General features: G+C 29.8%; 1 protein-coding gene across 1 annotated transcript in view; it reads left to right on the forward strand.

Moving 5' to 3' along the window:
* The window catches only part of LOC131803836 (MAP/microtubule affinity-regulating kinase 3-like), a 179,073-nt gene that overhangs the window by 13,984 nt on the left and 148,263 nt on the right, over window positions 1–16,826 (forward strand). The gene's annotated exons all lie outside the window — the stretch shown is intronic.

Here is a 16,826-nt window from a genome sequence, read left to right on the forward strand (position 1 = left end):
AGGCTTTGAAAACAAATCTTAAAAAATCCACGCCTTTTTCTAGGCTTTTAAAAAAAAAATTTTAAAAAATCCACGCCTTTTTCTAGGCTTTTAAAAAAAAAATTTTAAAAAATCCACGCCTTTTTCTAGGCTTTTAAAAAAAAAAAATTTTAACAAATCCACGCATTTTTCTAGGCTTTGAAAAAAATATTTTTAAAAAATCCACGCCTTTTTCTAGGCTTTGAAAAAATATTTTTATAAAATCCATGACTTCTTCTAGGCTTTAAAAATATTTATATAAAATCCATGACTTCTTCTAGGCTTTAAAAATATTTTTAAAAAATCCACGCCTTTTTCTAGGCTTTGAAAAAATATTTTTATAAAATCCATGACTTCTTCTAGGCTTTAAAAATATTTATATAAAATCCATGACTTCTTCTAGGCTTTAAAAATATTTTTAAAAAAATCCACGCCTTTTTCTAGGTTTCGAAAAAATATTTTTTTAGAAAATCCACGCCTTTTTCTAAGCTTTGAAAAAATATTTTTATAAAATCCATGACTTCTTCTAGGCTTTGAAAAAATATTTTTATAAAATCCATGACTTCTTCTAGGCTTTGAAAAAATATTTTTAAAAAATCCACGCCGTCTCCAGGTCATTGAAAAAATATTTTTAAAAAATCCATACCTTTTTCAGGTCATTGAAAAAATATTTTTAAAAAATCCACGCCTTCTTCAGGTCATTGAAAAAATATTTTTAAAAAATCCACGCCTTCTTCAGGTCATTGAAAAAATATTTTTAAAAAATCCACGCCTTCTTCAGGTCATTGAAAAAATATTTTTAAAAAATCCACGCCTTCTTCAGGTCATTCAAAAAATATTTTTAGCATTTTTTAGGTGTTGACAAATATTCTTTAAAAAATAACGCTTCATTTTGATCTATGAAAAATAGTTTCAATTGACAATGGGCAGTAAAATTTCAAATCCTCATTTCGCTCCATGCCAGCTCATTTCAACTCTCCTACACAGTCCAATGTCGAAAACATTGAAGAAGGTTAGTAATACAAAACGTCAAAAAAAAAAAAATAATATAAAACCCGCTGTTGCTGATAAACAAAAGCCAAAGACATTGTATCGCCCATGTTTTTCCCAGCAAACAATCTTCGAGTCGGGGTTTTTTGCCTGGTCGACACCGTCGTTTGGCGTTTGGTTTTAATTTAAAATGCAAAACAAGAAGAAAATAAAAAAAATGAAGCAAAAAACAGCAACAACACCCTCAACGGCGGAAGTCACCAACACAAACACAGCGACAGACAGACAAACAGACATCGACCGAAATGATAATAATTATAAGTCACACGTTACACTCGAGGAGAAATGTCTGGTGTTGTGGCGTTTCGGCGCACAAGCGTATAGCATTTTAATGAGTTTGTCGTCGTTGCCTGTGTCGGGGTGACTGTGGGAATGTTTGCTATTCGTGGTGAGCAACATTTAATGATTTACTATAACAAGTGGTTTGTGTGGTTGTTGTTGGTGCTGTGTTGCATAAAATGAAGTTCGCTGTGTGAATGGGAATTAAAATTAGCGCCAATTTAAAAAAAAAAAAAACATAGATATTCCCAGCTGATGTACTGACCAAGACAACTTTTTTTCCTCCTCACGGAATTAATGATGGGAGAAAGCAAGGGTAAACTTCCCGAAGAAGATGTTAAAATATGTTAAAAAACCTAGTTGATTATATTCAATGTTATCCAATAGATAGAAGACTATTTTAATTAATTTTTGATGACTATTGGAAGGCGTGTTTTTTTAAGAATAATTTTCAAAGACTAGAAAAAGACTGGATTCTTAAAAAATATTTTTTTTGATCACCACAAGGAGGCGTTGATTTTTTAAAAATAATTTTCCTATGATCACAAATTTTAAAATTTTTTTTAAAAATAATTTCTCTTTGGCCACAATTAGGCGTGGATTTTTTTCAAAAATATTTTTTCAATGACCACAAGGATGAATGGATTTTTTAAAAATATTTTTTTAGTGACCACTAGGAGGGGTTGATTTTTTTTAAAAATAACTTTTCTATGACCACGAGTAGGCCTGCATTTTTTCAAAATATTTTCTTAAGGCCTAGAAAAAGGCGTGGATTTTTTTATAAATATTTTTTCAAGGCATAGAAAAAAGCGTGGATTTTTTATAAATATTTATTCAAGGCATAGAAAAAAGCGTGGATTTTTTATAAATATTTTTTCAAGGCATAGAAAAAAGCGTGGATTTTTTATAAATATTTTTCAAGGCATAGAAAAAAGCGTGGATTTTTTATAAATATTTTTCAAGGCATAGAAAAAAGCGTGGATTTTTTATAAATATTTTTTCAAGGCCTAGAAAAAGCCGTGGATTTTTTTGAAAGACATAGAAATGGCTTGGATTTTTTATAAATATTTTTTTAAGGCATAGAAAAAAGCGTGGATTTTTTATAAATATTTTTTCAAGGCCTAGAAAAAGCCGTGGATTTTTTTGAAAGACATAGAAATGGCTTGGATTTTTTATAAATATTTTTTTAAGGCATAGAAAAAAGCACGGATTTTTTTATAAATATTTTATCAAGGCCTAGTAGTCGTAGTTTTGAAAATATTTTTTGACCGCCTAGAAAAGGAGTAGATTTTTGAAAATATTTTTTGAGCGCCTAGAAAAGGCGTAGATTTTTGAAAATATTTTTTGAGCGCCTAGAAAAGGCGTAGATCTTTGAAAATATTTTTTGAGCGCCTAGAAAAGTCGTCGATTTTTGAAAATATTTTTCAAGTCCTAGAAGAAGTCGTGGAATTTTCTAGAATATTTTTCAGGGCTTAGAAAAAGTCGTGGATTTTTCCAATAATATTCTAAAGCCTAGAAAAAAGCGTTTGAAAAATATTTTTTTAAAGACTTTCAGAAGGCGTGGATTTTTGAAAAATATTTTTTTAGAGACTTTCAGAAGGCGTGGATTTTTGAAGAATATTTTTTTAGAGACTTTCAGAAGTCGTGGATTTTTGAAGAATATTTTGTAGAGACTTTCAGAAGGCGTGGATTTTTGAAGAATATTTTTAGAGACTTTCAGAAGGCGTGGATTTTTTAAGAAAATTTTTAGAGACTTTCAGAAGGCGTGGATTTTTGAAAAATATTTTTTAGAGACTTTCAGAAGGCGTGGATTTTTGAAAAATATTTTTTTAAAGACTTTCAGAAGGCGTGGATTTTTGAAAAATATTTTTTTAGAGACTTTCAGAAGGCGTGGATTTTTGAAAAATATTTTTTAGAGACTTTCAGAAGGCGTGGATTTTTGAAAAATATTTTTTTAGAGACTTTCAGAAGGTGTGGATTTTTGAAAAATATTTTTTTAGAGACTTTCAGAAGGCGTGGATTTTTGAAAAATATTTTTTTAGAGACTTTTAGAAGGCGTGGATTTTTGAAAAATATTTTTTTAGAGACTTTCAGAAGGCGTGGATTTTTGAAAAATATTTTTTTAGAGACTTTCAGAAGGCGTGGATTTTTGAAAAATATTTTTTTAGAGACTTTCAGAAGGCGTGGATTTTTGAAAAATATTTTTTTAGAGACTTTCAGAAGGCGTGGATTTTTGAAAAATATTTTTTTAGAGACTTTCAGAAGGCCTAGAAAAAGTGTGGATTTTTTGAGACTTTCAGAAGGCCTAGAAAAAAGGTGTGGATTTTTCTAAGAATATTTTTTAGAGACTTTCAGAAGGCCTAGAAAATGGCGTGGATTTTTCAAAGACTACTTTTTTAAAGATATTCAGAAGGCCTAGAAAAAGGCGTGGATTTTTCAAAGACTACTTTTTTAAAGATATTCAGAAGGCCTAGAAAAAGGAGTGGATTTTTTAAGAATATTTTTTTAGAGACGTTCAGAAGGCCTAGAAAAAGTCATGGATTTTCTAAGAATATTTTTTAGAGACTTTCAGATGGCCTAGAAAAAATCGTGGATTTTTCAAAAATATTTTTTAAGAGACTTTCAGAAGGCCAAGAAAAAAGGCGTGGATATATCTAAGAATATTTTTTAGAGACTTTCAGAAGGCCTAGAAAAAGTCATGGATTTTTCAAGAATATTTTTTAAGAGACTTTCAGAAGGACAAGAAAAAAGGCGTGGATATTTCTAAGAATATTTTTTAAAGGTCTAGAAAAAGTCGTGGATTTTTTAAATATATTTTTGCAAGGCTTATTTTTATAAGCCGTGGATTTTTCTGAAAATATTTTTTCATGGACTATAAAAGGGCGTGGTTTTTTAAGAACATTTTGTAAATGCCTATAAAGGGCGAGGATTTTTTAAGAATATTTTTTTCAAGGACTACAAAAGGGGATGGATTTTCTAAAAATATTTTTTTCAATGACTATAAAAAGGCGTTGATCTTTTAAGAATATTTTTTCAAGGACTATGAAAGGGCGTGGATTTTTTAAGAATATTTATTCAACGCCTAGAAATAAACGTGGATTTTTCAAAAATATTTTTTCAAGGCCTATGAAAAGGCATAGATTTTTCTAAGGATATTTTTTCAAGGCCTAGAAAAAGGCGTAAACTTTTCTGAGAATATTTTTTCAAGGCCTAGAAAAAGGCGAGTATTTTTCTACGAATGTTTTTTTAAGCCTAGAAGAAGATGTGGATTTTTCTAAGAACATTTTGAGTAAATTTTAATAGCTTCCAAAAAATGTATATAGCTAAGCACAAAAAATTATCTAGTAATGACTTTGCACAGTTTTCCATTATTTTCTTTGGCTTTAAATAGCTAACGTGTGTTCTTTTCTTTTTTTTACTTGTCTGCCTATTTGATTTCAGTATCTTTTTCGTTTCTCTTCCAACCTTCTACTGACATTACATCTTTAATGAGCAGATAGATTTTTAATGAAATGAAGTATAAAAAATGACCGCAATGAAACATGAGCTGTGGAAAATGTGAAAGGTATTTCTGATTTTCCCCGCTTTGTAATCGGGCGTCAGCTAATCATCATTTTCATTGCGACTTCTTTGTGAGCATCTCTCTGCTGCTCTTGACAATTGATGAGTTGATAAATTTATTTAATTTTAAATCGTCATTTGGTCATTGTATTTTTTTTTCTATTTTTTGATTTCGTAGAAAATGCTGCTGGTTTTCATTAAAATTCTATTTTTGCAACATGCCAGAGCTTTTTAGTAGCGGCAACAGATTGTGAATGCGCCACCGGCACTGGCCGCTCGTTCATTGTATTTGAACACGCTTTGCGGTCAAATGCAACCTTTGACTTGCATTTGTTTTGACGCTATCGACAATTTGATGAACTTGTTTTTGTTGTAGACGTTGTTGTTGTTGCTATTTTGGCGACAATGCATGCCATTTGTGACGAATGTCTCATCTGTTTTCGAATTAAAACATATGAGGCGATCAATAATCGTTTCGTTGGAATTTGAAATAGTAATGAAAGAGAAAATGAAGTGGTATGGGAAGCTGATGTCACTGAAAAAATAATCTTAAAAAAATCACTACTTGATCTGGGCGTTGAAAAATATTAAAAAATCCACGCCTTGACTGGAGTATTGAACAAACATTACCAAAAAATTCACGCCTTTAGTAGGGTTTTGCAAAAATATTAAAAAAAATCAACGCCTTAATTAAGGAATTGAAAAAATTAAAAAAAAAATATTAAGAAAAATCCACGACTTGATTTCTGTATTGAAAAAATATTTAAAATAAAAATATTAAAAAAAAAAACACGCCTTGATTAGGGTATTGAAAACATATTTAAAAAAATCCACGCCTTGATTTGGGTTTTGAAAAAAAATTTAAAAATAATATTAAAAAAATTCACTCCTTGATTAGGGTACTGAAAAAATTAAAAAAAAAAACAATAAAAAAAAATCCTCCCCTTGATTTCGGTATTGAAAAAAATATTTAAATTAAAAATATTTTAAAATCCTCGCCTTGATGAGGGTATTGAAAAGATATTTATAAAAATATTTAAAAAAAAATTAAAAAAAAATTAAAAAAAAATTAAAAAAAATATTAGAAAAGAATTCACGCCTTGATTTCTGTATTGAAAAATATTTAAAAAAATATTAAAAACAATCCACGCCTTAATTTGGGTGTAGAAAAAATATTTACAAAAAATTAAGCCTTGATTTGGGTATAGAAAATAAGTTTTTAGCTGGTCGTTCACATTGAAAAATATTCTTAAAAAATTTTTTAAATTCTTAAAAATCCATGCCTTCTGTAAGTCCCTGAAAAAATATTTTTAAAAAATTCACGCCTTCTGAAAGTCCCTGAAAAAATATTCTTAAAAAAAATTTTAATTCTTAAAAAATCCACGCCTTCTGAAAGTCCCTGAAAAAATATTCTTAAAAAAAATTTAATTCTTAAAAAATCCACGCCTTCTGAAAGTCCCTGAAAAAATATTCTTAAAAAAAATTTAATTCTTAAAAAATCCACGCCTTCTGAAAGTCCCTGAAAAAATATTCTTAAAAAATTCACTCATTCTGTAAGTTTCTGAAAAAATATTCTTAAAAAATCCACGCCTTCTGTAAGTTCCTGAAAAAATATTCTTAAAAAATTCACTCCTTCTGTAAGTTTCTAAAAATATATTCTTAAAAAATCCACGCCTTTTCAAAGTCCCTGAACAAATATTTTTAAAAAATCCATGCCTTCTGAAAGCCCCTGAAAAATATTCTTAAGAAATCAATGCCTTTTCAAAGTCACTGAGAAAATATTTTTAAAAAATCCTCGCCTTCTGAAAGTCCCTGAAAAATATTCTTAAAAAATCCATGCCTTCTGTAATTCCCTGAAAAATATTCGTAAAAACTCCACTCCTTCTGTAAGTCCCTGAAAAAATATTCTTAAAAAATCCACGCTTTATGAAAGTCCGTATAAAAAATTTCCTTAAAAAATCCACGCCTTCTGTAAGTTTTTGAAAATATAATCTTAAAAAATCCACGCCTTCTGTAAGTTTCTGAAAATATAATCTTAAAAAATCCACGCATCCTGTAAGTCTGTGAAAAAAATATTCTTAAAAAATCCACGCATCCTGTAAGTCTGTGAAAAAAATATTCTTAAAAAATCCACGCATCCTGTAAGTCTGTGAAAAAAATATTCTTAAAAAATCCACGCATCCTGTAAGTCTGTGAAAAAAATATTCTTAAAAAATCCACGCCTTCTGAAAGTCCCTGAAAAAATATTCTTCAAAAATCCACGCCTTCTGAAAGTCCCTGAAAAAATATTCTTAAAAAATCCACGCCTTCTGAAAGTCTCTGAAAAAATATTCTTCAAAAATCCACGCCTTCTGAAAGTCCCTGAAAAAATATTCTTTAAAAATCCATGCCTTTTCAAAGTCCCTGATAAAATATTCTTAAAAAAAGGCATTCGTCCTTATGGCCGTTAAAAATATCCTAAAAAACCCTTTTTCTGGGTATTGAAAAAATATTTTTGAAAAAAATAAACGTCTTCTGAGAACTCCCTTTTCTTACAAATCCACGCATTTTGTTATTTAAAAATCCACTTATTCTCTAACGTAGAAATATATTCTTACAAAAATCCAAAAATCCACATTAGCTGGCACTTGAATAAATATAGTCTACGATTTTAAGTCTTATGTTCGCTGAAGAAATGATTCTTAAGAAATTAACGTTTGGTTGTCTTTTGGTCCTCGAACATGTATTCTTTTAGAAATTATTGTTCGGTTCTTAAAACTAAAAAAAATTCTTTTAAAAAATTCAGATTCGGTGGTCCTTCGGTTCTTGAAAAAAATTCTTTAAGAAACCATTTTTGGTTCGTCTTTTGGTCCTTGGAAAGTGTTCCTTAAAAGATCCACTTTTTTGGACTGCGAAAACATATTCTTAAAAGAAAATCCTCTTTCGGTCATTCAAAAAAAAAAAGAAAAAAAAAAAAATAATAATAATAATAATAATAATAATAATAATAATAATAATAATAATAATAATAATAATAATAATAATAATAATAATAATAATAATAATAATAATAATAATAATAATAATAATAATAATAATAATAATAATAATAATAATAATAATAATAATAATAATAATAATAAATAAATAAATCTTTACAAACAAATTCACGTCTAAGTTTTTTTTATAGAGGAGTCCTTCAAAAAATCCTAAAAAATTCGAAATTTCTTTGTCCTTTAAAAAAAACATTTTGAAAAAGTCCACGTTTGTTAGTCCTTTAAAAGGTATTTCGAAAAATATATATATATTTTTTGTATTTTGGCCCTTAAACAATCCAAGGATGATAGTATTTTTGGTCCTTGAAAAATATTTTTAGAAAGAATTTCGAAATCTATATTCACACATCAAAAAAAAAAAAAAAAAGATTCCATTAAGCCATCAAATATGTCACGAATCCGCATTCGCATTCAAATTGTTTCCAGCGAAAAACAAAAAACAGAAACAATTCATTTCCATTTCTATTTCCATTAATGGCTACAATTATTCATCCATTGAACTTCAATTTCCCTCGAATCCACTTATTTTCCCTATATTTTCACATTTTCTGTTGTCGTTTTGTTCTTTGATCGAAAAAAATAATTGACGCGATAAAATGTATATTTTTATATCATAATCGATTTTTGGTTTTTTTTATGTTTTGTTCTCTGTTGTTCTTCATTTTCATTTTATTGACACTTAGTTCACTTCACTCCACCACTTCGAGGTTGGACTAGCTGAGTGAGGGCGAAGAGATAAAAATAGTTATGTGAACTAATATTCGTTTACTTATTAAAAAAAAGACAGACAGTCAGAATAGCCTGGTCGGCCATATGCACAAGCAGCTCTTACAATAACTACAGTTTGTGACACAGAAGAACCACATACATACAAATGTATGTGTGTGTACGTTAGCAAATGTATTTACATTTGTGTTTGTCGAAATAAAAACAGTCTCGAAACGAAACTGTACTCTATTCACATTTTTACTATCCAATTACATCGGTAATCTACTCTGCACTTAGCCCGACCAGTAACAACACAATGTCGCAGAACAGCAGCTACAGATATTTGTGGGGTGGGGGGGGGGGGGGGGGGGGGGGGGGTGGCGGGTGAAGAGAGGCAGTGCATTTTGTTCGTTGATCCTTTATTGGGGCGCTGACTTTTAATATTTAATAAAGTGTGGTTGACACCAACACGGAGAGGCCTCCCCTACATTGTTTACAAAAAATGGAACATGGAATATTTAAAAATTTCAGTTGTGTTTAAGATTTGAAGGATATGTTTAAAAATATTTTTATCAGGACTTTTCAGGCAAGAATTATATTTTTTGAAATATTTTTTTCTATGGTCTTTCAGAAAACGTATTAAAAATAAATTTAATTAATTTTCAAGGGTCTTAAATTTTATATATTTTTCAAGGGTTTTCCAATTATTATTTACACGCATAATTTTGAATAATAATTGTACAGACGTAAATTGTTTAAAAATATTTTAGACGCGCTAAAAAAAAAACATTTTATTGTGCTTATTTTTAAGCTCATTTAAAAATATTCTTAAAAAAATCCAAGCCTTGATCTGGGCATTAAAAAATATTCCTAAAACATCTACACCTTGATCTGGGCATTAAGAAATATTCCTAAAACATCTACACCTTGATCTGGGCATTAAGAAATATTCCTAAAACATCTACACCTTGATGTGGGCATTAACAAAATATTCTTAAAAAAATCCACGCCTTGATCTGGGCATTAAAAAATATTTTTAAAAAAATCCACGCCATGATGTGAGCATTAAAAAATATTCTTAAAAAATGTACGCCTTGATGGGGGCATTAAAAAATATTCTTAAAAAATCCACGCCCTGATGTGGGCATTAAAAAATATTCTTAAAAAATCCACGCCTTGATCTGGGCATTAAACGAATATTCTTAAAAAATCCACGCCTTGATGTGGGCATTAAAAAATATTCTTAAAAAATTCACGCCTTGACGTGGGTATTAAAAAATATTCTTAAAAAATTCACGCCTTGACGTGGGTATTAAAAAATATTCTTAAAAAATCCACGCCTTGATGAGGGCATTAAAAATTATTCTTAAAAATTCACGCCTTGATGTGGGCATTAAAAAATATTCTTAAAAAATCCACGCCTTGATCTGGGCATTAAAAAATATTCTTAAAAAATCCACGCCTTGATGTGGGCATTAAAAAATATTCTTAAAAAATCCACGCCTTGATCTGGGCATTAAAAAATATTCTTAAAAAATCCACGCCTTGATCTGGGCATTAAAAAATATTCTTAAAAAATCCACGCCTTGATGTGGGCATTAAAAAATATTCTTAAAAAATCCACGCCTTGATCTGGGCATTAAAAAATATTCTTAAAAAATCCACGCCTTGATCTGGGCATTAAAAAATATTCTTAAAAAATCCACGCCTTGATGTGGGCATTAAAAAATATTCTTAAAAATCCACGCCTTGTCTGGGCATTAAAAAATATTCTTAAAAAATCCACGCCTTGATGTGGGCATTAAAAAATATTCTTAAAAAATCCACGCCTTGATGTGGGCATTAAAAAATATTCTTCAAAAATCCACGCCTTGATCTGGGCATTAAAAAATATTCTTAAAAATCCACGCCTTGATGTGGGCATTAAAAAATATTCTTAAAAAATCCACGCCTTGATGTGGGCATTAAAAAATATTCTTAAAAAATCCACGCCTTGATGTGGGCATTAAAAATATTCTTAAAAAATCCACGCCTTGATGTGGGCATTAAAAAATATTCTTAAAAAATCCACGCCTTGATGTGGGCATTAAAAAATATTCTTAAAAAATCCACGCCTTGATGTGGGCATTAAAAAATATTCTTAAAAAATCCACGCCTTGATGTGGGCATTAAAAAATATTCTTAAAAAATCCACGCCTTGATGTGGGCATTAAAAAATATTCTTAAAAAATCCACGCCTTGATGTGGGCATTAAAAAATATTCTTAAAAAATCCACGCCTTGATGTGGGCATTAAAAAATATTCTTAAAAAATCCACGCCTTGATGTGGGCATTAAAAAATATTCTTAAAAAATCCACGCCTTGATGTGGGCATTAAAAAATATTCTTAAAAAATCCACGCCTTGATGTGGGCATTAAAAATATTCTTAAAAAATCCACGCCTTGATGTGGGCATTAAAAATATTCTTAAAAAATCCACGCCTTGATGTGGGCATTAAAAAATATTCTTAAAAATCCACGCCTTGATCTGGGCATTAAAAAATATTCTTAAAAAATCCACGCCTTGATCTGGGCATTAAAAAATATTCTTAAAAAATCCACGCCTTGATCTGGGCATTAAAAAATATTCTTAAAAAATCCACGCCTTGATCTGGACATTAAAAAATATTCTTAAAAAATCCACGCCTTGATCTGGGCATTAAAAATATTCTTAAAAAATCCACGCCTTGATGTGGGCATTAAAAAATATTCTTAAAAAATCCACGCCTTGATGTGGGCATTAAAAAATATTCTTAAAAATCCACGCCTTGATCTGGGCATTAAAAAATATTCTTAAAAAATCCACGCCTTGATCTGGGCATTAAAAAATATTCTTAAAAAATCCACGCCTTGATCTGGGCATTAAAAAATATTCTTAAAAAATCCACGCCTTGATCTGGGCATTAAAAAATATTCTTAAAAAATCCACGCCTTGATCTGGGCATTAAAAAATATTCTTAAAAAATCCACGCCTTGATCTGGGCATTAAAAAATATTCTTAAAAAATCCACGCCTTGATCTGGGCATTAAAAAATATTCTTAAAAAATCCACGCCTTGATCTGGGCATTAAAAAATATTCTTAAAAAATCCACGCCTTGATCTGGGCATTAAAAAATATTCTTAAAAAATCCACGCCTTGATCTGGGCATTAAAAAATATTCTTAAAAATCCACGCCTTGATCTGGGCATTAAAAAATATTCTTAAAAAATCCACGCCTTGATCTGGGCATTAAAAAATATTCTTAAAAAATCCACGCCTTGATCTGGGCATTAAAAATATTCTTAAAAAATCCACGCCTTGATCTGGGCATTAAAAAATATTCTTAAAAAATCCACGCCTTGATCTGGGCATTAAAAAATATTCTTAAAAAATCCACGCCTTGATCTGGGCATTAAAAAATATTCTTAAAAAATCCACGCCTTGATCTGGGCATTAAAAAATATTCTTAAAAAATCCACGCCTTGATCTGGGCATTAAAAAATATTCTTAAAAAATCCACGCCTTGATCTGGGCATTAAAAAATATTCTTAAAAAATCCACGCCTTGATCTGGGCATTAAAAAATATTCTTAAAAAATCCACGCCTTGATCTGGGCATTAAAAAATATTCTTAAAAAATCCACGCCTTGATCTGGGCATTAAAAAATATTCTTAAAAAATCCACGCCTTGATCTGGGCATTAAAAAATATTCTTAAAAAATCCACGCCTTGATCTGGGCATTAAAAAATATTCTTAAAAAATCCACGCCTTGATCTGGGCATTAAAAATATTCTTAGAAAATCCACGCCTTGATCTGGGCATTAAAAAATATTCTTAAAAAATCCACGCCTTGATCTGGGCATTAAAAAATATTCTTAAAAAATCCACGCCTTGATCTGGGCATTAAAAAATATTCTTAAAAATCCACGCCTTGATCTGGGCATTAAAAAATATTCTTAAAAAATCCACGCCTTGATCTGGGCATTAAAAAATATTCTTAAAAAATCCACGCCTTGATCTGGGCATTAAAAAATATTCTTAAAAAATCCACGCCTTGATCTGGGCATTAAAAAATATTCTTAAAAAATCCACGCCTTGATCTGGGCATTAAAAAATATTCTTAAAAAATCCACGCCTTGATCTGGGCATTAAAAAATATTCTTAAAAAATCCACGCCTTGATCTGGGCATTAAAAATATTCTTAAAAAATCCACACCTTGATCTGAGCATTAAAAAATATTCTTAAAAAATCCACGCCTTGATCTGGGCATTAAAAAATATTCTTAAAAAATCCACGCCTTGATCTGGGCATTAAAAAATATTCTTAAATAATCCACGTCTTGATCTGGGCATTTAAAAATATTCTTAAAAAATCCACGTCTTGTTCTGGGCATTAAAAATATTCTTAAAAAATCCACGCCTTGATCTGGGCATTAAAAAATATTCTTAAAAAATCCACGCCTTGATCTGGGCATTAAAAAATATTCTTAAAAAATCCACGCCTTGATCTGGGCATTAAAAATATTCTTAAAAAATCCACGCCTTGATCTGGGCATTAAAAAATATTCTTAAAAAATCCACGCCTTGATCTGGGCATTAAAAAATATTCTTAAAAATCCACGCCTTGATCTGGGCATTAAAAAATATTCTTAAAAAATCCACGCCTTGATCTGGGCATTAAAAAATATTCTTAAAAATCCACGCCTTGATCTGGGCATTAAAAAATATTCTTAAAAAATCCACGCCTTGATCTGGGCATTAAAAAATATTCTTAAAAAATCCACGCCTTGATCTGGGCATTAAAAAATATTCTTAAAAAATCCACGCCTTGATGAGGGCATTAAAAAAATATTCTTAAAAAATCCACGCCTTGATGAGGGCATTAAAAAAATATTCTTAAAAAATTCACGCCTTGATGAGGGCATTAAAAAAATATTCTTAAAAAATCCACGCCTTGATGAGGGCATTAAAAAAATATTCTTAAAAAATCCACGTCTTGATGATGACATTAAAAAAATATTTTTAAAAAATCCACGCCTTGATGAGGGCATTAAAAAAATATTTTTAAAAAATCCACGCCTTGATGTGGGCATTAAAAAATATTCTTAAAAAATCCACGCCTTGATCTGGGCATTAAAAAATATTCTTAAAAAATCCACGCCTTGATCTGGGCATTAAAAAATATTCTTAAAAAATCCACGCCTTGATCTGGGCATTAAAAAATATTCTTAAAAAATCCACGCCTTGATCTGGGCATTAAAAAATATTCTTAAAAAATCCACGCCTTGATCTGGGCATTAAAAAATATTCTTAAAAAATCCACACCTTGATCTGGGCATTAAAAAATATTCTTAAAAAATCCACGCCTTGATCTGGGCATTAAAAAATATTCTTAAAAAATCCACGCCTTGATCTGGGCATTAAAAAATATTCTTAAAAAATCCACGCCTTGATCTGGGCATTAAAAAATATTCTTAAAAAATCCACGCCTTGATCTGGGCATTAAAAAATATTCTTAAAAAATCCACGCCTTGATCTGGGCATTAAAAAATATTCTTAAAAAATCCACGCCTTGATGAGGGCATTAAAAAAATATTCTTAAAAAATTCACGCCTTGATGAGGGCATTAAAAAATATTCTTAAAAATCCACGCCTTGATGAGGGCATTAAAAAATATTCTTAAAAAATCCACGTCTTGATGATGACATTAAAAAAATATTTTTAAAAAATCCACGCCTTGATGAGGGCATTAAAAAAATATTCTTAAAAAATCCACGTCTTGATGTGTACATTAAAAAATATTCTTAAAAAATCCACGCCTTGTTGTGGGCATTAAAAATATTCTTAAAAAATACACGCCTTGATGTGGGCATTAAAAAATATTCTTAAAAAATTAAAAAAATATTCTTAAAAATCCACGCCTTGATGTGGGCATTAAAAAAATATTCTTAAAAAATCTAAGCCTTGATGTGGGCATTAAAACATATTCTTAAAAAATCCATATTCTTCAAAGCTTCCGAGCGAACGACCGACCGACGGACCATTGAAATAAATATGAATACCAGTATAAATTGCGAACGACGAAAAAAAGTACGAAACATGGATGTGAATGTGAATATTAATTTTATCGCAAAAACAGAACAAAAAAAGTAAGAATATCTAACAATAAATGTATACAAAGCGATGAATGTAAGTGTATATGAAAATGTAGACATGTATGTAGGTGGATGTGTTTCTGTGTCTGTATATTTGATCGTCTGGATATGAATGAATAGCTGGCGTACCTTAAGAGATTTTTGGTTTGTTTGTTTTGGATATTTGTTTCTGTTTGGCAACGCTTAGCATATTTCCATCGGCTGGTGACAACGACATAAAAATTATATCCACTAGAAATTTATCACACATTAGGACTGAGGGAGGACTGGGCAGGACGAAGTGCCGGAGACAATGAATATTGTTTCGTGTAATTGAAATGAATAGTTTTGTTAAGGACATTTTGTTTTCTTCGTGACAATGGCAAAAAGATAATGTAATTTAAACAACAATTTATTATATTCAGATATAGTGGTAGGTAAGAAAAAAGAATATATATATATATATTTTTTAAAGAATATTTTTTCAAAGACCAAATAAACGTGGATTTTTAAAGAATATTTTTTTCAAATACCAAATAAACATGGATTTTTTAAAGAATATTTTTTTCAAGGACCAAATAAACGTGGATTTTTTTAAGGAATATTTCTTCAAACACCAAATAAACGTGGATTTTTAAAAGAATTTTTTTTAAGGATCAAATAAACGTGGATTTTTTAAAGAATATTTTCTTCAAGGAAAAAAAAACGTGGATTTTTTAAAGAATATTTTTTCAAGGAACAAATAAACGTGGATTTTTTAAAGAATATTTTTTCAAGGACCAAATAAACGTGGATTTTTTAAAGAATATTTTTTTTTCAAAGACCAAATAAACGTGGATTTTTTAAAGAATATTTTTTCAAACATCAAATAAACCTGGATTTTTAAAGAATATTTCTTCAAACACCAAATAAACGTGGATTTTTAAAAGAATATTTTTTTTTAAGGACCAAATAAACGTGGATTATTTAAAGAATATTTTCTTCAAGGAAAAAAAAAAAAACGTGGATTTTTTAAAGAATATTTTTTCAAGGAACAAATAAACGTGGATTATTTAAAGAATATTTTCTTCAAGGAAAAAAAAACGTGGATTTTTTAAAGAATATTTTTTCAAGGACTATCACTTTTTTTTAAAGTATATTTTTTCAAGGACCAAATAAACGTGGATTTTTTCAAGCACCAAATAAACGTGGATTTTTTAAAGAATATGTTTTCAAGGACTATCACTTTTTTTTTAAAGTATATTTTTTCAAGAACCAAATAAACGTGGATTTTTTAAAGAATATTTTTTCAAGGGCTAAATAAACGTTGACTTTTTAAAGAATATTTTTAAGGACTTTCCGTGCAAGGGTTTTCAAGGGCTTTCGGAGAAATAAACGTGGATTTTTCTAAAAATATTTTTTTCAAGGATCAAGGGTTTTTAGCGTTCATCTGGCCTCAAAATTTGATTTTTCTTGAAAATTTAAACAATTAAAATATTTCAGAGCAATTAGAAAAACTCCATTGCTTTCCTTTTACCATCACCCTATAAATTGTTTCCTTCCTCTGCATAATTTGCCTGTTGTTCCAGTTAATTTAAGAGATCCACATCAGAGATGCAATGAAATAAAACCCAAGTGGAATTACCCAGTTTTTGGATTGTTTGCCAAAGGAAGCAAAAAAAAAAAACGAAAGCTTTGTTTGTAGAATATGCCAAGTTCTTGTTTCGGAACTCCATGTGTTGATGATGATGAGCGGTCTGTTCTAGAATAACTTCTCGATCCAGTTCATTTGCCTACATTTTCATCGTCCTCATCATCACCTCTTCTTTTTTTGCTCGTTTTCAAATTTAAGATAAACACGTTTATTCAAATGGTTAAATGGCTGATGCTGTTTCCCTGTGCATATGTATGTGTGTGTGTGTGAGTGCCTTAACATCAAGTAGGACACATGTACACACACTCACGCACACATTGACGTCAGAGGACACTCACCTGATGGTGTTTGCCTGCTTTTCAGGTGTGAACCGAACATCTACTTTAAC

This window comes from Musca domestica, unplaced genomic scaffold, assembly GCF_030504385.1.
Source record: "Musca domestica strain aabys unplaced genomic scaffold, Musca_domestica.polishedcontigs.V.1.1 34, whole genome shotgun sequence".
Lineage (NCBI taxonomy): Eukaryota > Metazoa > Arthropoda > Insecta > Diptera > Muscidae > Musca > Musca domestica.